Source organism: Streptopelia decaocto, assembly GCF_964273445.1.
Source record: "Streptopelia decaocto genome assembly, chromosome: 5".
In the NCBI taxonomy this organism is placed as follows: domain Eukaryota; kingdom Metazoa; phylum Chordata; class Aves; order Columbiformes; family Columbidae; genus Streptopelia; species Streptopelia decaocto.
The window spans coordinates 26,343,418-26,367,204 of NC_138659.1; the positions used below are offsets into that span (position 1 = coordinate 26,343,418).

Here is a 23,787-nt window from a genome sequence, read left to right on the forward strand (position 1 = left end):
TTTCTTTTTCCCTGAAGTAATTGACCAGGCTTTCTTTGGTGACATTTCTTTCTTTTTTTTTTCTTTTGAGCTTCAGAACAATTTCATTAATAGGACTATATAATAATTACTCTTCTCATATTCTCATCAGGTACTAATAACTCAACTGCCCTATTTTTTGCCACATGGAGTCCAGGATCTAATTTTTTTTTTTGAAAAAAATGACTGAGGTTTTTTTCCCCTCTCATTAGTCAACGCTCAGCAAAGCTGGTGGGTTACATATAGGTAGAACATCTTCTCACTGGTTGCTCTCACTCCTTCCCCCACCTCACCCGTAGCACACTTACATCCTGTATCAAAGAGATCAGCCCTAGCTGAGATTTGCAGACACCTGAAGAGAGAGTGGTACCCATTCCTGAGACACCCTAGACATCCCTCCATCTGCATTTTGTCCTTGTTCACATACAAGGAAAACAAGCAAAAAAAAATCCCGTAAGTGGCTAAATCAATGATTTTTAACAGGAAACAATATATAGAGAAATTCCTCTTAACACTGTACCTTCAGGCTGGTACAAGCAGCCCGTTTCTCACCACTTGCCGCACTGACACTGTGGCAGGCTCCAGCTCACCAGAGCCCAGCCGGCCACCGTGGCAGCTCTCACACAGCAGCTGGCAGTGCCCTGTCCTCCCGTGCTGTCCTAGAGCTCCTCAGAGACCTGCAAACACAGCAGCAGTGGTTCCTTCCCAGGCAGGACTGCTCAGCCACTGCTTCCATGGGTATAGCACCAGCAGCTCAACACACAAACGCCTCTCCAGGAAAGTACGGATGCAGAGTCCTTAGGCTCGTGGGTGCAGCCTGCAGTGACCACAGGCACTGGTGATGACAACCTATTTACCCACACAGACGTACAGTATTAATTTGCAAGCAATGGACAGAAGCAGGGCTGTCAGCCAACCAGTCATATTTTGTAGAGCTGATGCTGTATGTCATGTATTAAAGGTCTTACTTCAGCAAAATGCATGGTTTAAATCCAGGCCCAAAGGTGTCCCAGTGAAGTCAGTTGCACCTCTCGTGGTCTTCAAGACAGCTATCTGAAGAACTGCATAAATGGGGTTTTAGTTATTTTACTAGAACTTTTTGCTTATATTAGGCTTCTTTTTCAGTATTTGTATTTAAAGCTGAAGGAAATTACATGACAAAGCAGAAGATAATTGAAGTAGGATTCATAGCAAAGAAAGCAGGTACTTTGATTTTAACTGTACACAAAATTAGTGAGGAACCTGAAGGCCAAAGAAGATGGCCCCTGCTGCTAAAAAATTTTGTAACTTGTCATTGTGCACGATGCCTTTAATCAAGTCCATCACTGAAGGCTGTACTCTGTCACTGAACCTGAAATTCTATACAATGTTTTTGTCTGGTCTAGCTTCCCATGACTAGTGTTTCTCAAGACAGGAGGCAGATCTTATCAAAACAGGAGAGATTAGGAACAGCAAGCAAACCTGCTCAGCAAACAGATACGAATCTGGAGAGAACCCCTCTCCTGACATGAGCACAGCCTACAGATGTGGGTTAAAATGGGTGAGCTGACTATTTCAAAGAGATGAAAAACCATTTGGCTCCTGCAGACTGAAAGGTGATTCCACGCTGTAACTGCTCATTGGGCAAGGGCATGCACAAACCCTTTAATACGGCTGCCCAAGCAGTAGCCCGGGAAGAGCAGATTTCACAATTTGGCAGCTGGATGTGGAGATAATCATGTGGATATGGGCACTGACCTCTCTGCTAGAAAAGATAATAGAACAAAAAAAGAGGAAGATGCCAAGGAGATACTTGATTTCCTTGGGTAATTGTGACTTGCAGTTTGTTATCACACTCAAGTGGAACATCAATGGGGTTTGTTTTTTTCGTGAATTTTTAGGGAAAATTGATAACATCAGCAGTCAGGTATCTCCTATCATCACTGTCTTGCCTCCTAACACAACTATTTCAGACCTGATGGGCACCTTATGATTACTTTGGGGAAAGGTTTGGGGTAACAGAAAATGATTGCAAAAGAAGGCAACGGAGAGGAAGCTGGCCTAGGCCATGGCACTGACCTTTTGTACAACTGAAAACCCACTCTACAGACACGGTATTGCCCTTTGTATTCGCTCCGCTGCCAAGGACTGTGACTACCCTGGCCAGGCAGCCTGTTCTCTAGATGCAGGAACCTGCTCACATCAGCCCCATCAGCCCCTACTTTCTCTCCAGCATCAGGGAGAGGTTCCTCTGCCTTTGAAAGACTGAAGTGGATACCTCATTAGGCCTTGATTATCCTCAAGCAATTGCTTAGATTTCTGCCCTATTACCGATCTGCCTTTTTTAGCAGAGGTCGTGGAATGGGCAGTGGCTGTCTTGTCTTCGTTATAATGCACCATTTGAAACTTTTCAATTAAGCTTCAGATCAGGCCACAGTACTGAGACCACTTTAACGAGGGTAGGTAATGACCTTGTGCTGCACGTGATTTCTGGCACACCATCAGTTTTAATTCTTCTTGATCTTACTGTAACCCTTTGATACATTGGATCAAGGGTTCTCTTGAAATGCTTTAAGCACATCGTAGGACTTTCAGGGACTGTTCTGACATGGTTTCTATCCTACTTGTCTCAACATAGCCAGACTGTCACCTGTAAGTTTTCCATATAAATTCAAATTGCCAAAGATTAAAAGGGAGCTGAAAATCTGGCCTGTGTGCAGAACCAGGGAAATCTGGTATGAGTCCCCAGAGTAAGCGAACCTAAGGAAGATTCTGCTATGAGAGCAAGGTAACCCCTTTGATGTGCTATGCCCAAATACAGCAACGCTATGATTAGAACAGAAAGCTACATTATGCTGGAATAGTGAATTTAATCACAACTACTGAGAGAGAGACTTCCAGAAATTTAGACTTCCCAGTTAATACCCGTCTTCACATTACATATAGGTCAAACGAACTCTGTGGTTTAAAACACCGCATTGACCCTCATTCACTTAAGCCAGTGACAGAAATCACGGTGACATCAGCAGATAAAGGTCTCACCTTAAGGGTGAAATTAAGGGATATTTGGACCCAGATCCAAACCCAAGCCTTGTAGATGGAACCAGCTTTTAAACGGGCTGTATGTGGATGAAGCAGATCAATCAACATTGGTATTTTCAAGGTGCTTTCCCAGGTCTTGGAGTCTCATGAACCTGGATTTTGTTCTCTGGTAAGAAGGAACGGGATCTAACTAAAAAACTCATCTCAGTAAGAGTTTCCCAGAAGCTTCTTGACTTTTCCAAAGTTTGTGGGCTCCCAATGGCTGACACAAGACTTCCATTAGCATAAGGCAATGAAACAGATATAGATTCAGTCATAAAAACTCATATAATGCTTCCATAGCTTTTAGGTATGAATGTTTCACAATGTCTGGATGCACAAATCCTCAAAGCACAGAGCCCTTTCCAACAGGAGCAATCAGTTCCTATTAACAGCATGAGACCAAGCACCAGATGCACTGCGGGGCCAGACTCAGCATCAACAAGGGAGAGGAGCAGCTATAAGCCCCAAGCCATGGGCAGTACCGGCAACTTAGCTATGGAGGAGACAGGCAGTGAGAACAGGACTGCAGCCTGTGCCTTGGAGGCAGGTATGTAGGAGCCGTTGCCATTTGGCCCACAGCCCTGGTCTGTCCAGGTATCCAGGTATCCAGCTCAGGGACTACACTTGCTGAGCTTGCCAGAGGGGTGCGAATTTTTAGGTATCTGTTCTCATCTGAACAGGCATCCCAAAAGCTCCTTTCCTGGTTCACAGTGCATGTCCTGGGCTGTCACCTCTGAGCAGCCTGATTTACCTCAGGCTGCTGACAGTCTCAGAGACTGCCTACCAACAGAGCAAAGCAACAAGATGTTTAACAGTTCCCTTCCTGCTATAGTTTAGATATTGCCACATGAGCTACTTAAAAGTAATAACTCCCTGTACCTTTCTTTTATTATTCTTGAAGCTCTTCCTACATGCAGCATGAAGGGGGTTTATCTGCAAGGGGAGCAGAGAAATCCATGTGTTTTATTGCAGTTGGATGGCACTACCAGGGAACTGAAAAAGCTTTCAAACTTGCTATCAATCACTTGATATATGCAGGGGGTGATCTTTATTGATATGCCTCTAGTCATGAACTGAAATGATTTGTCTTTCATTATACCCTTTATAGGAGGCCTTTTTCACTGCACTTGCCTGGTGGCTTCTACAGACCTGGTAACAGTGAACAAAACTCATTTCCCAAACTAAGCATATTGCATAGAATATACTTTTTTTTTTTTTTTTTTTTTTTTTTTCTGGGACGTAGAAGGCAGAAAATACTATCATCTGACACTTTATTGACTGCAAAGAGAGCAGATCAGCAGTACCATCAGTGTCCTATGATAGCAGGCACAGAAAAGAGGTGAGGGAATTCAATGGATTTCACTCTAGACAAAATTTTCATCCCTACAACAGGATTGACTTCTTTGTTAACCCAACACTGTCACACCTATTAGCATGAAAAAAGGCAAGGGTCATTTAGCACAAGCCTATTTACTGTGCACTGGAAACACACCTTCCGGCTCCCGTGAGTCTTAACAAAGCTGCAAAGAGCAAATCACAGCAGTGTGCTGTATCCCCATCTCAGGTCCTCTAGGCAGCAATTATAAAAAATGGCTCTGTTATCGCCACATTTCAAAGTCAGAGCATGGCCACACTGATGTGTGGCTCTAAACCCAGCAGAGCTTGATCTATTAAACACATAAAGGGGTCTGTGTGTCAAAGAAGTCTGGCCTAATCATGTGACAGAAACCACAAACTCCCAAACTTGAAACCCAAGTTTCTTTGGCTATTTGACCAACACTTCAGAGTACATCCATACATTTTAAATTTCACACTCTAATAGGAATATATAGCAATGCTCCTTTCAGAGGTGTTGCATTGATTAATAAGCTTGTCATCAACGATGGAAATTGCTACATAAGTGTTAAGCGCTTTTAACTAACGAAAGACAATTCTATACATTCTGGAGTAATCCAGAGAACTTCAGCAACATTTATTAGTTTCATTTGCATATATACTCTGTCTGACAACAGTGATCAAGCTGGTGAAAGTTATTTCAAATGTTTGTTATGCTCCATGACTGCAGAATAAATGAGAGAGAAAATTCTGACTCACAAGGCAGAATTGTGCCTCCTGAAAAATCTTTAATTTCTGAAATATATAGAGAGCACAAACAGATATTTCTCTCGTTAAATTTGCACATGCCTCAGTGATATTTAGCTTAATAACTGTGCAGAGAAGGAACAGTATTGATGAAGTTAAAGTACAGAACAACATTCTGCAGGAAAACTGCTAATTGTTTCCGTTTCAGCCACATGTCCTCATTAAGGGCTCAGGCTTCTTGGCAAACTACAGAACATCTGTTTTAGGCACTTCTAGCTCAGTTTTTCTGTAATTCACCTTTGATGCCACATCACCAATGTGAAACAGTACCAGCCACCTGAAACTTTCCTGGCACAGGGCTACGGGCACTGAATTTGGATTCTCAGAGGTCAGACTCTAGTTTCCCTCAAATAATACATTTTGAGGAATCTCTGTATTTCTAACGTATACCACCCTTTCTGTGAAGACTTCTGTGAGAGTTTGGGATTAGAAACTAGGTCCTTAAACTCCCACTTCTATGCCTTTGCCATAAACCCATGGTTTCTCTTGATCAGCTTTGTAAACAACCAAACCAAACAAACAAAACCAACCAACCAAAAACTAAAAGGCGCAGTTGAACAAGAAGGGAGGCTTCTGCCTCCAGGACTTCCAGAGAAGATGCCTACCGAGTTCGCGAGCTAGCAGATGGGAGGTCGCAAGAGTCTCAAGAACTTAGGATACTTCTGACACTGGCCTACTCTGTGACTAAGCAAATAATTTTACCCTCAGATCTTTCTCTTTTTGTTTTTCTGAGCCAAGGCTGTCTCCTAATTTATGTTGGTGCTGCATCCCTCAGCAAATGGGGTTTGAATGGTTCCATGTGCTGCTGAAGTATGTATGGCTTTCTCTCGGTCTCTTTTGTTCTGACCAACTATTTGGAGATGGAGAGAGATTTATATCTCTTTCCATTACATTGCTATGGGAAAAAAAAAAAAAGCAAAAAATAAAAACCCAACAGACACAATTTCCTGATGTATTTGTACATGCCCATTTTGTCAAGGGATGTTCTGTGCATCTATTGTGAATTGCTCAGAATGGAAGGTAGCTGTGAAGCACTATGTTCTTGTGTTTACCAAGAACCACCAGCCCTTTGCCTTTAACAAAAGATCTGTAGCCTAAACAGGCAGCTTTAAGAGCTCTCCTGACTCAGTTGCAATCAAGATACCATCTACTTAAATAAGCATTTGTACTCCCAGTGATTTTAGGAGATGAATTACTGATCTTATTACCATAGTAAATACCCTTGAGGCAATGTACAGGCCAACAGAATATTGCTTTCTGCTGGTACAGTACCCATTTCCAGGAGAACTCTAGGAGTATTTCTAGCCATATGGTAATAATAAAAGATTTGCTTAGTCTATATTTGCCAGAAAGTCCCATTTGCAGAAGAGGCTTTTAAATCTTTGACACTGTTCATGGGAAACAGCTTGTCAGCTATGAAAATATTCCTACCAGCTCCTGTATATCAGCCTTACCAGTGGAGAAAAGAGATTTGCAGGTGGCATAGCTCAGAACCAACCACAGAAAGTTTTCAGCTGACATGATGACTGGCAGAGTAACATTACTTGGATAGGCAAAAGCGGTTCTTGCCTGCCAGCAGCGGTGCAGCCTGCAGTGCCCTTTGAGGATGGTTCCCTTTCCCTGCACAGCTCTGCGTCCAGGCAGGCAGCGGGAGCCAGAGAAAGGCAGGGAGTGTTGGCGTGTGGGAGGCCTCCAGCTCAAGCACACTCCATTTATTTATCACTGAACCATCATCTGGTCAACAGGAAAAGTTGATAAAACTGTTGCCTTCGGGGCTCCATTCTCCTTGGGAATAATGAAAAGGTGAAGCTGGTTAAGGTCAGTGCACAGGAGGCCCTATTGAAGGTGGGAGCAGGTTGGCCATGAATTACTGAGCATCATCTGGTATCACAGATAAGCAGAATGGGTAAGAGACTAGGCAGGCTTTACAATAAGGGATGGATTTAATTAACAATTGCACAGAGGGAGCAGACCGTAGCATTTTGGCACAAGGACATCCTACATCTGACAGTTACTTAAAGAGACAGGGAGCACCCTATTATAAAAAAATATATTACTCCTCAATGTATTTTAAAATTACATGAGAAACAATAACATATTGTATTACCCGTTCTCTCCAGAGCTGCCTGGTTACACCGGCACTGAGCAGCACAGGCTCTCTGCAGATATTCTGCACCGGGGCCTATTTAAAAACATTGGTCCAAATTTGGTTCCAAAAGTACAATTCTGCTGAAGTCAGGGGGTTGTGCAGATGTAACTAAAGACAGATGTTGATCCATATTAACTAAACTATTAAATACATCAATCTTACCCAACCATCTGACGCCTTGTCCCATTTCCCAATATTTTGTTTCCCAAAAGTTTGTTTAAATTCAGCCAGCTGACAATTTGCAAGCTTCTGGGTAACCCCTTTTTTGTAATTTCTTGATTTTTTTGGTTTTGCTTTGTTTTTTCTTCTCTCTCTCTTCTCAAGTTATAATTGTAATGTTAAGTGATCCTTTTAATTATTTTGAAAGTTAAAGATACAGAGTTAAAGAGCAGAGAAGTGACACTGATGATCCCAGCCTCAGTCCCAGCAGATGTTTAACCACATCCCACAGAGCAGTGCAGCTGCAACTGAGGGACTGTCCTCCCGGGGAGCCAAGCATGGGACACACCATTGCTAAAATGGGCAGATATGGAAAAAAGAAAAGTACATCCCTGAACATACCTGCCCAAGTAAATAACCTCTGTTCTTCATTCACCTGAATAAAGCACTGGCCAGCCATTGGAAACAATCAGTGAGGGAGAGAAATTATTTACCAATCCATCTATAGGAAAAAGGGTTCACAGAGTTCTCTACCTGTATGCATCTGATTTTCTGTTATCACACCAGCTTTGACACCATACAGTACGACTTACTCTGGGCCTTTTCACTGATGACAAGCAAGACCCACCACTGTATCTTTGTCCTTTTCTTAACACACCCATTTACTAGAGCCCATCCTGTAGAAGCAGATTAGTTTCTCTGAATCATATTTAAAAATCAGTGCTTTACATAGCACTCTTAAAAAAAAAAAAAAAAGCCATAGAAAAGGTGTGACCTGAATGCATAAGAATTTTTTGAATGAATAGAGCCCTTAATATTTAGTTTTGCCTAATGAAGTAAGGCATGAATGTAAAAGGATTACTATTCCCGCAATGTTCAATTCACACACACAAAGTTTAATTCATGGAACCTGGCTTTAATTTTTTTTCATATAAATAATTAATGCTGCATTTAAAGCATGTTAAAATGTTTTATTTCTTAATCAGCTAATTTGACTAAGAAACAAAGATGCCTTTATTTTCATTTTCCTTGACTAGGGTTACTGTAGTAAAAGGTTCCCTCTAGCTTTGGCCTTCACTCTCAAGTTTGCTGCTGCCAATTAGTTTTCTAAAGTCACTATTTTACAAAATGTTTCTCACTTTAAAAAAAATGTAATTGAATGTCTGTACATCACAGAGTTTCTTGTGTTCAGACACAGGGTGTTAAACATTCTTTGGGTTGACTTGGGTCAGCTTTAAAAAATCTCAGACACTGAAACTTGAGAAGCAGTCGTGTGCTATAGTGTTTTCTCCACATCCTGTTAAGTATTAAGTGGCTATTTAAAATAGAGTTGTTATACTCAGCAACCGACTTAAACTGCTTGATATACAAGACAATTAATTGAGAGCATTGCATGTGATGCACATGTATTTCCATAATCATTCACATTGGCCTATAGTTGCCCTTTAATTTTCATACTAATTAAAGTAACACATTGAACTGCAAATTGTAAATGGCTGCATTTCTCAGTAGATGTTAACACTGATGTAAGCTGAATGGTGAATAAAAAACCCCAAGAATTAAGCAGTGCTTTTTGACTCTGATCCATTCAAGTTTCCCTACTCATTCAATTACTGGACCATGTCCATATTTTAACAAGACTGCATTTTTTTCTGTGTTTTCTACCCCATATTTTTCTGAGGTACAATGTGCTTATTTTTTTTGTATTGTGGTGTTTGGTTAGTTGGTTTCCATCTGATACAATAGGGCAGTTATACAGGGTTGGTAGTTACAGATTAGGTTTTTTAAGTGGTGGTGGGACTGAGGTTTGTAATCTGATGGGCAGAAAGAAAGAAAACTGAAATGTGCAGCTATTTCACCAGTAGTTTTGCCTCTTAATTACATCTGACCATTATCCTCCTTGATTCTTGTTCAAATCTTGACACGGCTGACTTGGAACCTGAAATGCAAACCAGAGGGCTGTACTTTCAGGTCATATCAAGGAAAGGGAAGTTACTCCCTAGAACATTTACTGGGACTTGGAAAAGAGAAGAAGCAGATAAAAACAATTATCCTGTGGCTCATACAGCTGCTGGCATTTCATCTTGGCACATGCTGAGATGGGGACCACTGCATCCACCTCAAACAGTCTGTAGCATGTAATGGACATATGGTAATTGCTATTGAATGAGAAGTAACCTTGGACTATGGACATATGAAAGACACCTTTAAAAAAAATCTTCACAAAAAAACCCCTCTGTCAGGCCAACAGCTCAAAAATTAACAACTGATCACTCCTTTCAATGCGTTCTCCATCTAATTGCTTCCATGATGAGATGAGGTTTTTTTTCCTTTCAGAAATGAGCATTATAAAAGATTTCTTTTTAATTTTAAATGAAAAATTCCTCCACTCCCAGGTGACCTATCCAAGAGAAATAATAATAAGCACTCGATTGCTCAGAGAGCATCAGTGCTCACACATATTACAAGGCTGAGTGTTCATGCTCTTACACTCCCCCACCCTGTTCCCTTCCCGCAGCGTGTCCTATCTCCAGATCCGAGCTTGGCTCGGCCCAAGATGTTATTTGTTAAAATTAACTTTCAGATCAGGCTGGAGTCAGTGTACTTGGCAAGGAGGAGAGGAACCAAGATTGCAAGGGAGGGAACGGCTTCAGGAGGCAGAGAGGGAAGCTGTAGCTTGAGTGGGGGATTTTGGGGAGGGGAGTGGGCCACAGCAGCACTACAGCAGGACACAGCAGCAGAGCCAGGTTTGCTCCCAGGTTTGTCACAGCCACTGTACCATGAAGTTCCCAGGTCCTGTCTTGTGGGCCAGGCAAAGGCTTTCCTTAGATCTGCCCCCAGCCTCTAAGCTGCAGCCACACAGGGCTGAGTCCACTCCTCTGCCTTGGTGGGGCTGCCCAACGTGACCGTTCCCGTGACATGCATTATTCTAGCAAAAGTCTTCTGAAGTTCAGTCATGGCAATGCTGAATTGCCATGCATTGCAAAACTAATGGAGTCACGCTGAAGGAAGACTGATAGACTACGGTAATAGTGCAAGACCTTTTTTTCCCCTCATAAAGCAAATTTCCCATACATTTCTGGAAGATTAATTTAGATTTAGAGAGGTTTTGAGTGAGGTACCAGAAAAAAGACTCTAAATGCAAGGCTGGTTTCTACCTGACCTTACCTACTACATCAGCTATCACTGCTCCAGTACATTTGTATATGGAAATATACATGCACTTCAGATTAATTACCTAAGGACTCTACAAAAGAAAGCTTTAAAATGTTTTAATTGCAAATTTAGTCTTTCCAAGAGCTACACAACAGTGGTATCACCCATTGACTAATTAACTATGTATTTGAGCAAAAAAATAACTCGCAGCTACAAGGACACTGTCCTGCTTGCCTTAAGTAGATGATGCATATAAACATATGCACATACAGAATTAAGTAGTAATTTGTGTCTGTTGGATTTTGTTTTTCCTTTGAGACTGGTTGCTGTAATGATAGATTTATTTTCAAGTTTACTCTCAAACTGTATTGTAAGAAAGAAGAGGTTATAAAGAAAAAAAAAGCCAACAAAACAACCTAAAAGAAAAAGCTCTTGAAGCTTTCTGACATCCATGACAGAAAAGAACTTGGTTCCCACTATGTTTCCAAGTGGGAGGTCCAGCTGACTCTTATGCTTGGACACAAATCTCCTCTACCCCCTCTCGCTCCCCTAACTTTTCTTTGCACTTACCTACTACATATAGTGTGGACTTTCTCTTCCTCTGTTGTAGCCTGCAGTTTGCCTGGGATATGGCTGGTGAGGTGCAGACGAGCGATTTCAGTTGCTGGCAAGGCAGTTTGCTTTGCAGAGTGCTGGGCTGGCACTGCGGCACCAGTGGGACCATGGAGCAACCTGGAATAAAAGCAGGGCTGAGCAGGGCTGGTTCAGCTCAGCAGGGTGCTGTGGAACCAGAAAGGGCATTTACACAAAAGCCCAGGGCCTAAGAAGTCCTTCATCTTCCTAAAATCAAACCCTTTTTACATAGACTCATGACAGCTGGTTATGATGAGCAAATTAAAACTTATTTCAAAGTTACTCTTGGGCACAATTGTCAGGCTTTCATTCAGGAAACTCTCTAAACAAGCACTTAACTTTAAGCAGGTGCCTAAATCCCATTGAACACAGTAGGATTTATACACCTGCTTTAGTGCTTTCCTGGGCAGGGATGGCCCCCAGCAAGTGGTATGTCACATCCCAGGAGTCCCAAAGTCCAGGTGGCTTATTCTCATCCAGGTTTAATTGGCAGTGCCCAGCCAGCACTGGGATCACACCACCACTAACCAGATTTTTATTTTAGTGCACATCCTGCTGTACTGTAAACCTGCCGCAGCCCTGCAGGCAGCTCTCCTGCTAACGAGCTGCAGCACAGAAATCTGAGCATGAGAGCCATCTAAGAAAGTTCACAGTCACAAACTGCCACTGTGGATAGCAATGCTGTTCTTTCAAGCCACGAACAGCAGATTAAAGCCATTCCTTGAAGTTGCAGCTGGGGCTTTTTCCCCTTTTTTATTCTTCTGAAGACCATCATCATGGTCCTGGTGTAGCCAGGATAGTGCCGAGAGCCCCAGCGCCAGAAGTGCTCTCCTACTGCAGGAGCAGAATGTGGAGAGGGTGCATGTTTGTGGTAATCTCCCTTTTACAAGGTATAGATGAGTCTCCTCAGTGGCAAAATTAGCATGCTAAAAAAGGCTTTTCTCACCCTAGAGTAGCAAACTGCAGAGCTGGTGGGAGAAGAAGGGAAAGGAAAATGAGAGGCTGGCAATATGACAACTAGTGTGAAGTATTAATATTTTTTGAGCATTAAAACTGACCCAGACAAGACACAAAATTGAAAAGTAGCAAGCCTTATCAATGAGAAACCCTCCGTGTTTCATCAACTTCCATTCATTCTTATTACTTAATCGGAAACCAAAACCGGAGTTTTCATTTCTCCTTCTCTGCTGGCAAAAGGAGGATGGGAAAGGAAACAGAGAAAGAAAGGGTCACCACTAAGATTTCTAAGGTCTTTCCTTTTGATACAGTGACTTGCTTTAGTTATTTTTTCATTACTTATTTTCACTAAAGTAAAAGGTCTCCAGAAAAGCATTTGTTTTGGTTAAAACCAAAATTAAATCTGATCTACCATTGAGGGAAAAAAACAACTGGCTCTAAGGAAGAAAACCTCTCTATCAGAGTGCTTACATATTAGAGAGGGCATGTGCGAGTCAAAAATGCACTAACAGACCAGCATAGGTCAGATCCGTGAAAAAAATAAAAAAAGATTTTTAGCAATCTTTCAGCCCTCTCTTATTAGACCTTAATTAAATCAATGGGTCAAAGCAACAGAAGGAAAAGAATGGTTCAGCTAGGGGACACTAATCAACCCCTTTCAGCAGACTGAAAGATCTCTCTTAAGCAAAAACTAAGCTTTAAACCAACATCTGCCTCCTGTAACACATAAACAGACATAATTTCTTAAGAAAAAAATACTTGCAGGACTGCTTTTTCTAGAAAATAAAAACTATTTCTAAAAGAAAATACCGCTAATAATCACAAGATAAGTCAGTGAGCATGCTTGAATGAGGACGACCAGGCAAATCTTTTGGGTTTTGTTTGAACACCATCCTTACACATTGTGAGTTTTAGAGAACCCAGCGTTGAATTGAGCACCAGCTCTTGGGTCAGTTGGTGTTGTTGGATTCAGATGATGACAGAGCTGTGTTGACCATCAGACCTGTGAGTAGTAATTGAACCATTTCACTAGATTAATTGAAAGTCTGAATTTGCCTCTTTTTTGTACCCACAAACTTAAGTTAGAAAGCTGAACACTCCTCGAGCAGGAACAAATTCAGTTACATCAGTGCAACCTCAGCAGCATCAGGAAAGCTGAAAGACTTCATCCCTGTGACAGAGGGTAACACTTGAGCCACAGTGGGCAACATGACTGACAAAGTGAGTGCTGGCAATGTTCAGCAACAGTCTGGCCCCCAAATTAGCATGTAACCCTCCTGTAGGAGCTGTATTGTAAACACAGACAATGCAGAGAACATGTTGAAAGAACAAGGTTAAGATGAAATCCTGCCTTGAAGACACAAATGATTACTTGTGAGGGCATTCAAACACAAACCCACCATCCCTGTTCTTTACAGCACAGTCATGGCTGCCCTGCAGGAGTCAAGCCAAGCAGCGAGGCTGAGATGGCATACAGTGTGACCATGTCCCTCTGTCCCAGCATGACCCCAGGGGATGGAAATGTGACTCAAACCCAGAGTCTCTCCTGCTCACTCCTGGCTGCAGGGGAAGTCAGCTTGCCCCATGCCTGAGAATGCCCCCCTGGTTCTTGTCTCTCTGCTGGGTTTTGTGCAGATCACGGACATCTTGAATACATTTGTCTGATTCTTACCCTAAACACAGACCTGGGATTCAGAAAACTCCTGTTACGGCCCAACAGAAGAAAACAGATTTATTGCCTTCTTGATCTATGCCACATTAGGAGACAATTTACATCCTAAAGATGAAATCGTAGATTTTATCTAAAGTATAGCAGTCAGCAATGAACAAAGTCCGACTCCTAATATATAACTATTAAATACCACATAATACCTCAAAATTAGCTTACAATTGCAAACCTGCTGGCTCAGAAACTTGTTAGTTGTGACTGGTTCTGTAACACTGCTAAGGTAACTCCTCTCTTACCTGAAGAGCGTTTGGAGCTGTATTACATGCGCCATGTAGCCAAGGAGATGAGTGGTCTCTCCAAACCCCTGAACAGCTCTGGGCAGTTTTCATGACAGGATGCATCCAGGAAATATCACCAAGCTGCCATCCAATGTCTTGCCTTATTATAACAATAATTATTTGTCTCTACTGCTTAAACCACTGTTGCACGAGAAAGTTAACATTTCCAAGGCACTGGGTGGGATACCTTTCCTGGAAAACATGCTCTCAACAGGAAACCCAAACACAGTGCTCGAGAGTTATCTTAAGTAGATTTAAATAATTAAATCCAAAATTCTCAAACCACTTGCTGTTTCAAATTTATTTCTTTAATAACAAGCTTGTTTCAGCAACACACTGGATTAGGGTTTCATTTATTTGAAATCTAATGTCTGTCCCACTCTGAGTGTTATTTTAAGTATTTAGGGGAATTTTTGTGCTTGTGAAAACGAAGAGATTGTTGCATTATAAATTAATTTCCTCTGTTATTGCACAGGCCATGCACAGTGCAGCTGTGAAAGCGCCGTAAGAGCCCCACCAGTGTCCTCAACCTCAACCTAGACGGGTGAGCCTTTGTTTTCACACAAAGAGGAACTGGCCCTTTCTCACATCTTCAGCTACAAGTACTTCCTAAGCAGCGATGCCAACACCACTGGGTCCTGCCAAATGAAGAGGGGGTGTTTAATGATGGCAATGACTGTACACCGGAGAGGTGGCCCTGGCACAAACGGCTGTTTTGGTGCAGGACTTCTGAGAGGGGCCAAGCCCGGTGCCCGCAGTGCTGCACCAAGTGGCGTAAGCAGCCCATTCAGCAGGTGTTACCTCGTAAGGAAGGGCTCAGTGGCGCTTGCCATCCGCGCAAGCAATTTTACAAACAAGCGAGCTTCTTATCCGTTCTTCATCACCTCCAGGCATTCATATTCTTTTTAAGTACAGAAACATTAATTAGATTTTGACCACAGACCCCGGATTTGACTTACCCTGACAGAGTTTCCATTAGTGTAATCTGTAGGGGAATTCACTGTTTTAACATCTGTGCGCCTAAGGCCTATCTCACATTTACTGCCATAGTCTGAAAAGCCTCCCTTGTACGGCTGTGTGTTTCTTCATGCTCCCAATTTCACAGAAGTCATTTCAGCACCAAACGGTAATTAGCAAAGGGATGGGCCTCGGCTGACATGAATGCAATTTATTGTTTTCCACAAGGCCCTGAACCAAGCAAACAAAGAACGCAGTCTTGCTGTCTGGCATTTTATTAACTTGTATTGTGCGATGTACCTTACTGAAGGGAGATCTCCGAGTAAATGCAGGAGCTCGTACGCAGTAACAGGCGTGCTTTTGAAGAATATTAATTTCAGTTCAATTAGGCAAGTTTTGCGGGACCTCAGCCTCTAAAATAGGACAGCCACTTTTATAATTATCTTCTGTATTAACTTTATCACCACCCGACTTTTTACATAAATGCAACCTTTCATCTTTAAAATGCCAACACTTCTTCAATTTTGGCAACCGTACAGCATTGCTAATTATTTGCTCATTATGTGTGGTTAACTGATGAATCATTAATAAATGAATGAATGGCTAATATATTTTTATGGTAATTGGAGATATAACTGACTGCAGACTTCCTTTGCTTCTCAAAACTGCCCTGAATGAGCAGTAGCTGCTTAATTGTTTACAGATGATATTTACGCCACTGACGAGCTCTTCCCACCGCTGTGGTTTATCGGAGGTGAGCCCTCCCCATGCCAGCTCAGGGGCTATGCTCTCCCTGCCTCGCAGCAGACGGACACACGGACGCATTTCAGACGTGTTTCCCACCAGCTCCCCACGATGGCTGGGAGCAGGAGTACTGACACCATCGCATCTATTCTTGGCATTTCCAAGTCATGCCACACTGTGACATGGAAACGATACCTTTCTGCAAGTGTTCTCCCTCAGACTGGGTGTCTGCAGTGAGAGCCACAGATAGGGGAGAGAAACCGGGCTCTGGTGACATTTTAACTCCATACTGTGCATTACAGTAAATGGCTTATATAACCTCTCACTGCCAGTTGAGCAGTTAATGAATTCAAAGATAATTGCTGGGTTGATTTCTTTCTTCACCCCCCCTCCCTTTTTTTTAATAACCTCTCTTTCCATAAATCATTCTTAGAATATACAGTTCCAAAACACAGCATTTAAATCTGCTTGACAATTAAAATAAAAAGGAAAAGATAGTAAGGTGGCCAAACAAGGCTCCTTTAGCTATGCACACACGTCCTGAAGATCAAGTTAAAAATGCAAAGGAGATTACCAATTCTTAATTATAATTATTTAACTAGGTGGGTAGTTTCTCTAATGAACATTTCTATGAAAACAGAATAACTAATGATGGTCTTAAAGAAGTCTTTGTCTTCCCGTGTACTAATGATCACATTTATAAATATGCAGGAAGGCCCCCATGTACATTGCTAATGATAAGTAATTAAGCACCAGGCGTCAAAAGCTATAGAAAAGGGTCAGGGTAATGCAAGAGAAAATTAAAAATGCAATAAAATAAGTTGTGGAGCAAGATTAAATTCCTGGCTTCTGCAGGCCTGGCTATAAAGAAATCTTTTCCCCCTTCGGTGTAAACCAGGGCTGCTGTGGGGTATCAAAACAAAAACTTCTAAGCAGTTTCATTAGATTTTACTTGCCTCTGTGCTTGTACTCATATTAAAAACAAGTGAACCACCAGCCATTTAAAACAGACGCTATATTCAGTAAAGCTGCAGTTTCTCAGTGTTTATGAGAAGTCTCTGTAGCTGAGATTATGACTATCACCAGCCTCTTCAGAAGCATTTCAAAACTTCTCATGAAAGAAAACAGGAGTGTATTAAACTTGACACCTGATTTTGTTATTATTTTTTAATCTAGAGGTCCACACATGAAGGGCCTGTGTTTCGATCCCTGGTGGCTTCCCTGAGAAGTGCATAGGGCTGGCACGAGCCCGCACCGTCGGTTCAGCTGCTGAACCCACACCACGGCACATCAGAAAGCATTAAAGGCAGCTTCCAAATTAAAAATAAATGGGTTGTCTTTGGTGGAAAAGATGTGTTTGCCTCTAAATGTAAAGCCATTAAACTCGGATAATGCTGACATGCTTTCCTGGTAGCTTGGCACGGCGCTGTGGGCGAGCAGAGGCCCCTCCTGCGCCAAAACCCAGCCTGCTCTGCTGCTTTCAAGGTTCCACAGGTCTAAGGGAAATAATGTACTATTATTATTTCTCACTGAAAGCAGAGTTAAACTTGTTTTAAAAATTGTGGTGAGGAAACAGTAACGTGTAGAACGAGGGAGAGAGGGAGCGAGCGGGACACAAACAAGTGCCATCCCCTCGCTGTGCGCCTCACAAAATGGCGCTTCTGTGGCTGCTGCAGCCCTGCCCGTGGCCCCCTCGCCACACTCCCCCAACCCCGGCTGGCAACTTCACTTAACAGGATTTCTTGGCCTGATATCAAATTTAACCAACAGGTTAGATTAAAACACACAGAGGCCTCATATTTAGAGCTTGTGGACACCACGGCATTAACTGCAAATAATGCTGTGGCCTTTCTTTCAGGTGAAACCAGTGAGTGTTCCACATTTCTAGCCTTCCAGGACTTCTTTTTGAGAATAATATTTGAAAATAATCTTAATGAACTGACCTTTCACTGCCTCACACTGGGTTCTTCCAGCAGCCTTTAGCCCGGCCGTGGCTCAGGCTCCCACACGAAGCACCACGACCAGCAGAGCGCGCAGCAGCTCGCGCTGACAAGTCAGCTCGGTTTTCGCTTTTATGGGCTACGCAGGCCAGCCTGCCTGTTCGAGCTGTTTCATTTTGTCTGCAGCCGAAAATCAAATAACCTGAAATAAAGCCTTGACGGTGAGCCACCGTGGTACGAGCGAGCGTGCTTGGCCCCGGGAGCCGAGCACGTGCTGCTGAGGCGCGGCTCGCGGCCAAGCTCCGCCTGGGGCTGAGGCCCAAATCCGCCACCCGTGGTAACTGTCCCCTGCACAATGTCCAAAGGGACATTCTAAAGGAGAGAGCCCTGGGGAGCTCATGATCTCCCAGTGCTGCCACCTTATTCCCTGTGCTTGCTCTGCCCCACGGAGCCCCACACCTGAAGCCAGCCCCGCCACCATGCTGCTGCCTGCAGGGACACGGGCCGAGCGTCTGCGTCGCTGCTCTCCACTGCTAATATACAAGAGGGGTAGGGAAAGCAGGTATTGAATTCCAGTTATCTTCAATTAAAAAAATGTTTATCTTTGAAAATACATATCTGTTACTGACAAGCTCTGAAAACCACCGCTCCAAGCCTGTCAGTAAAACCAAATGTTAAATGGAAAATATTTGCCAGGATTTAAAATTAGACCTACACATTACTTACAGATGTTTCAATGAAAAACACTTGAAACTCAACCGCATAGAGTAATAAACCCCACAATGGTGTATTTTTTTATACTTCAAGTTAATTTTTATTATATAAGTAGCCATACGAAGAAGCCATTGCATACTGCTTAAATTAAATGTGGAGGAATGAAATCAGCAGTATCCCTTTACAGCATATGGTCCAGCAAATCAAATTACAAAGCTTTCCACATCTCATTAACTGCAATGAGTACAGTGAGATTTCTAATAAGTCACTTCTTTTTCAAGTGAGAGGTGAGCAGTGACTTATTGTAAGTATTCTCACAGGATGACCCTCGTGCTGAAATTAAGAACTAATCTAAAATGGGAAAGGTCATTTGGTCAAGTCTGATCATAACATTTCCTCGTTATTGTTTTAGTTGGCATTGAAGCACATGCTTTCCCGGTGCACCAGCTGAAAAATGCCTTTGATAATTTCACTGACAGAGAGTAACCCACACACTGCCATTTAATGAGTTTGGGCAGGATTAGCTGACAATAAAGAATACAATATAAATGTTTTTATAGAATGAATTTTTCAGCAGGAAAATTTCATACAGGCGTACTTAACTAATTTATTTGCATTTACCACTGAGACGTCAGTCCATGTATCGCTCTGGTGAAAACCCCTGGTCCCCGATCAGACAGCAGCCTCCCGAATCGCAGCCTCCCCTTGGAGGGAACCTGCTCCCTGCCCCCCACCCGTGGCCCACCTGTAGCCACGGCTTGGGTTGCAGCAGGCACGCCAAGGAGAGAACCACATTCAAACTCACTTCCTCCTCTGCACAGAAAATCAAATCATCATACAATTGCTCATCATGTGGCTTTGCTTTATGTGGATTCCTGATTTAGTGGCAGATTTGCTCCAGGAACTGAGGCATTCCTGGCTCCCTGTCCCAGGCTCGAATCTCTAGCCTGCATCCAATCTCCCTTCCGCCATCAGCCCCAAATTGTTTGCTATAGAATATGTTGACCGTAAAAACGCAGCACAGTGCACAATGAGAGAAACATCTCAAGACGGTGGAAAAGAGAAAGCTCAGCCAGGCCAGCTGAAACACTTGGGAGGAAAATCAACAGGCTGTTTTTAGCAATTACAAAGTTGTTGGCTGATCTGATGTAGCTGGGCAGGAAATTCCATAGTTTTTGGAAACCATTGACGAAAATACTCTGGCACTTGTATTCTCCATTTTGTACTTCAAGAAGAGTTAATGCACTGTGCCCAAGAAGTTTAGCATCCAAAGGAAAATGGGAAAAAGCTTTTCAAATAAGTATGGAGATGCATTGTCTTCCATGGTAGATGAAAAATACTGTGGTTTACTCGAAACCTCCTGGTGCACCACTGTAATGACTGGGCAGTAGCAGGAACGTGATCGTTCCCACCAGGATGTTTCACTTGGTTATTAATCTCATGGAAAATTCTGGAGGACTGTAAACTAATCCTCAAAGGATGGATTTCTTATTTGGTCTAAAAACACTGCCTTACTTTTGTGCAGCCACTACTGAGAAGTCTGAAACCAAGCTACTGTTTAGATTAATTTAATTCCCCCTTAATGTTAATTAAATACTAAATTGTTATTTTAGGGCACCTCAAGATGAGTTGCTAGAGCTCATTTTTGGAAAAAGCAGTGTTTGAATGCAGAAGCCAGTGTGCAGGGGATGTTCATGTCATTTCCTTTAAGCTATTTTAAGCATCTATATTGGCGTCAAACTTGTCTAGAAGCCCTGACATCCTCAGGCTCATGAGTAGGGACCAGTGGGCACCTGCGCCCACCCCAGGCCCCAGGAAGAGGCAGACAGGGGTTCAGAGCACCCTATGGCATGGCAAGCAGCCACGGGCTTGCCCTGTGCGGAGGCTGAGCCTGGGATCAGTAGCAGCGAGGAGAAGAACAGAAGGAGAGGGAGGATGGGCACCAGGAGGCTGGCTGGTCCCATCGCCCCACAGCCGCACCTGGGGGGCACCAGCTCCACTGTCAGCTTGTGCTTCCCACGGCCCTCCTGCAACAGCAAAGCCTGCTCTCCCCCTGCTTTCCAACACATTGAGTGGGTTGGGTTGGTGGGGTTTTTAAGTTGTATCTGAAAATTCAGGGGGTGGGGAAATCATAATAACACAAGTTGGAACAATAACACTCAGACTGTGGAATGCCTGAAATAACAATATTTTTTTGGCAAACATGGACAACTCTCACATCTCACTGGAATTAACTTTTGACCTCCAGACCTCAGAGAGTCAGAGTTTCAAAGAATGCAGCTTTACACGATGTGCACTGAATTACTACAGTCCTCATGTGCATACAATTGGGTGATTATGTATGCAAAAGCTTAAACTAATTAAGGCCAGAACAGACAACATATTTTAAAACAACCTGAGTTGTTTTGCTGCAGAGAGTTAAGCTGAATGCAACAAAGAGTTTACTAAATAAAAGCTCAGCCTCTTCCTTTTTGCAATGGTCACGTTCAGAGCAAAGTTCTTTGGCACCCCCAGTCATACACCACTGTCCCAGCATCTGCCAAAGATCCGCTGCAGGACAGCGAATGATGGCACAGTTGCACGGCCTGCACTGAAAAAGGATCTCATTTAAGAAGTCATTTACCCCTCTTCGCCGAATTCATCTGAAGCTCTTGATTACATCTAGATTCTACATTTATCTAACTACATATTGACATTCTGGGTATATGGAAAAAAATGGCAAAATCCAAAGTGATGATACACTTGAACACAGCACCCTGCGGCTGTTCTGGAGGGATTAGTTTTCAAAACATGGGGAGCCTTTAGTGAACTTTAAGCTCCTACTCCAAGAGCTTGGCCAGGCTGGTCTGCATGAAGGTTCAGGGCACACAATGTGGACGTGAGGTCACCCTCCCAGGCTCATCAGAGCCACGACTGAGCAAAGCTATTGCTTTCCAAGTACCAAATGTAGGCAATTGCTATTAGCATTTCCATGCATGTTTTACTTTAAATAGTTGCTGGTTGCTCATCCTTCCCGTAGCTGAAAATTACCTACATACCTAAACGCATACACTTGTTATGTGCCTGCATATATTTATTTTAAAATAGCTTATGCATATATAACACAGAGACACGAAAGTCCTCTGATGCTTGTTCCTGGAGGGGTAATAACACAGAAATATTTAAGATGATTCAACAGTGGACGGCTCGGCAGATGTCTCCAGTATGGTGCAGGACATTAACGTCTGCTGACTCATCATCGGAGTTAATTCCTGCCTGGCTCATGTTCCCGTCATCTCAGCAGCAATTTAGTACTTGGTAAATTTTCTCTCATCAGGAGTAAATGTTATCACAGACTTGTGATTATGTGCTATTTGAAACTGGCAGAGCTAAAGCCATGTGTGATAATAAAAGGTAATTGTTTACCTTTGAAGTTGATATCTATGGCCTTCGCTGTGCTCTGCAGGAAATTGGGCCAGTCCATGACCGCTCAGGTGGCCAGGCTGCATCTGACACCCCTCGCCAGGGTGTGAAAATGAGGTGGGTGCACATGCAGAAGTTGAAACAAGCTAGCAGCACTTTTGTAGGCTTGTTTTCCCCTACTGAGTGAGGCTGAACACAATAAAAAATTCAGTAAGGAAAAAGTTCCCCTTCTATTTAAAGTAATGACATTACTGGCTAGTGTGGAGTAATCGAATTTTCTGCCAGTGGAAGGATGAGCGATGCAATACCATCTATGTATCCACACGTGTATCCATAAGTACAGCTGAGCACAAACGGCAGGTGTCACAGTCACGATGGAGGGCGCGGGAGTGCATCAGCCTGGGGCTGCCCGGTGGCTTGAGCCCAGCCCTAAGCCAGCAGCACCGGTGTCTTCACGGGGTCCTGCCACATGCTGGGTGCCAGCAGTGCCCGGACGCCTGAGGCCACAGTTTCCTGGGACATCACCACCTCCATGTCTGGGGCAGGTCACCCCAGCACCCTGTCAGCTGATGCACACCAGCTGATGGACACCCTGCAGAAGACAGCATTTTGAGTGCTCCAAGAGCAATTTCTCCCTCAGCAGGCAGAAGCTGGGATGCAGTTTCACACTGACCTCAGGAAGAGGAGCCATCAGTGCCCAAACACACTGACCTCAGGAGAAGAGCCATCAGTGCCCAAACCGGGCCCTCCAGCGACCGAGCCGCAAGCTCCAGCTACCACAAATTCCCTGATCTAAGAAATAGGGAAAGGCGTAAATCAGAAATACCAGTTGAAGGGATTTAGTGTTTGTAACATATGCTATTAACATGCTGTTAGCTTTCACAACTCATTTTCAGGGGATTATAACTATTCCTAACAGAAGTGGCCAGGGAGATGAGAGGTCTCAACATTTTTGCCTGCTTTTCCTTATTCTGTCTTATCCTCCCAAACAATCCACACTGGAATTCATAAATAAAGACATATGCACATTTGGAGTGTGTTCAGATCAATTATCCCACATCATTTTTTTGGAGCTGGGAAGAAGGTATATTGCCTAAACACTAATGCCTATGGATCTTTAATATTAATGTGATGCTCAAGAGATAATTACTTCTCATGAACCGGAATGAGTCTGGCCAAAAAGGCTGAACCCATCCAAAATTCAGCTGATTTCAGTGCAGCTAATTCTGGCTGAGGTTTTTTTCTCCCCCGCTGGACACGCTGCCAGATGTAATAGAAGTAAGCCCCACTGAAACTGGCTGAGGATACGTATCATTTTCTGATTGGTAACAGATTTGCAGATTATTGGAGGGGGGAGAAGAAATTACTGAAAACCAAAAGTCAGTGAAAATATCATTATGGTTCAGGCATGAACCCCCATGAAATAAGAGTCTTTTCCAAGGAGGATCCTCAGACAGAAATACACCTCCTGCCTGGACACAGGATCCCAGAGGGAAGCAAGAGGAAACCTTTTACTGTAACCCTGCCCATGGCTGAATGCAAGAAAAGTCCAGTGCAAATGGGACTTCTGGAAAAGGAAGAAAAGATCAGGTTTGGATTGAACTAAACTCTAGGAACAGCCAACCTGTGACAGTATGCGTGTGGGTAACCTATAGGGAACAGCAAGTTCCAAAGCCGGAGTGAATAAAAGCTGCCTCTGTCACTTTACAGAGGGAGAAGCATCTTGGCCTCTTGTACCAAGGCACA

The 23,787-nt window shown here is 43.1% G+C and overlaps 1 long non-coding RNA gene across 1 annotated transcript in view; it reads right to left on the reverse strand.

The window, feature by feature from the left end:
• LOC309439747 overlaps window positions 1–18,055 on the reverse strand; it is a 44,725-nt gene extending 26,670 nt beyond the window's left edge. The window contains exons 1-2 of the long non-coding RNA XR_014184065.1: window positions 17,929–18,055; window positions 11,258–11,419 (exon numbers count right to left, since the gene is read on the reverse strand). This is a non-coding gene — a long non-coding RNA (uncharacterized lncRNA). The remainder of the gene's footprint in view (window positions 1–11,257; window positions 11,420–17,928) is intronic.
• Between the last annotated feature and the right edge of the window lie 5,732 nt (window positions 18,056–23,787).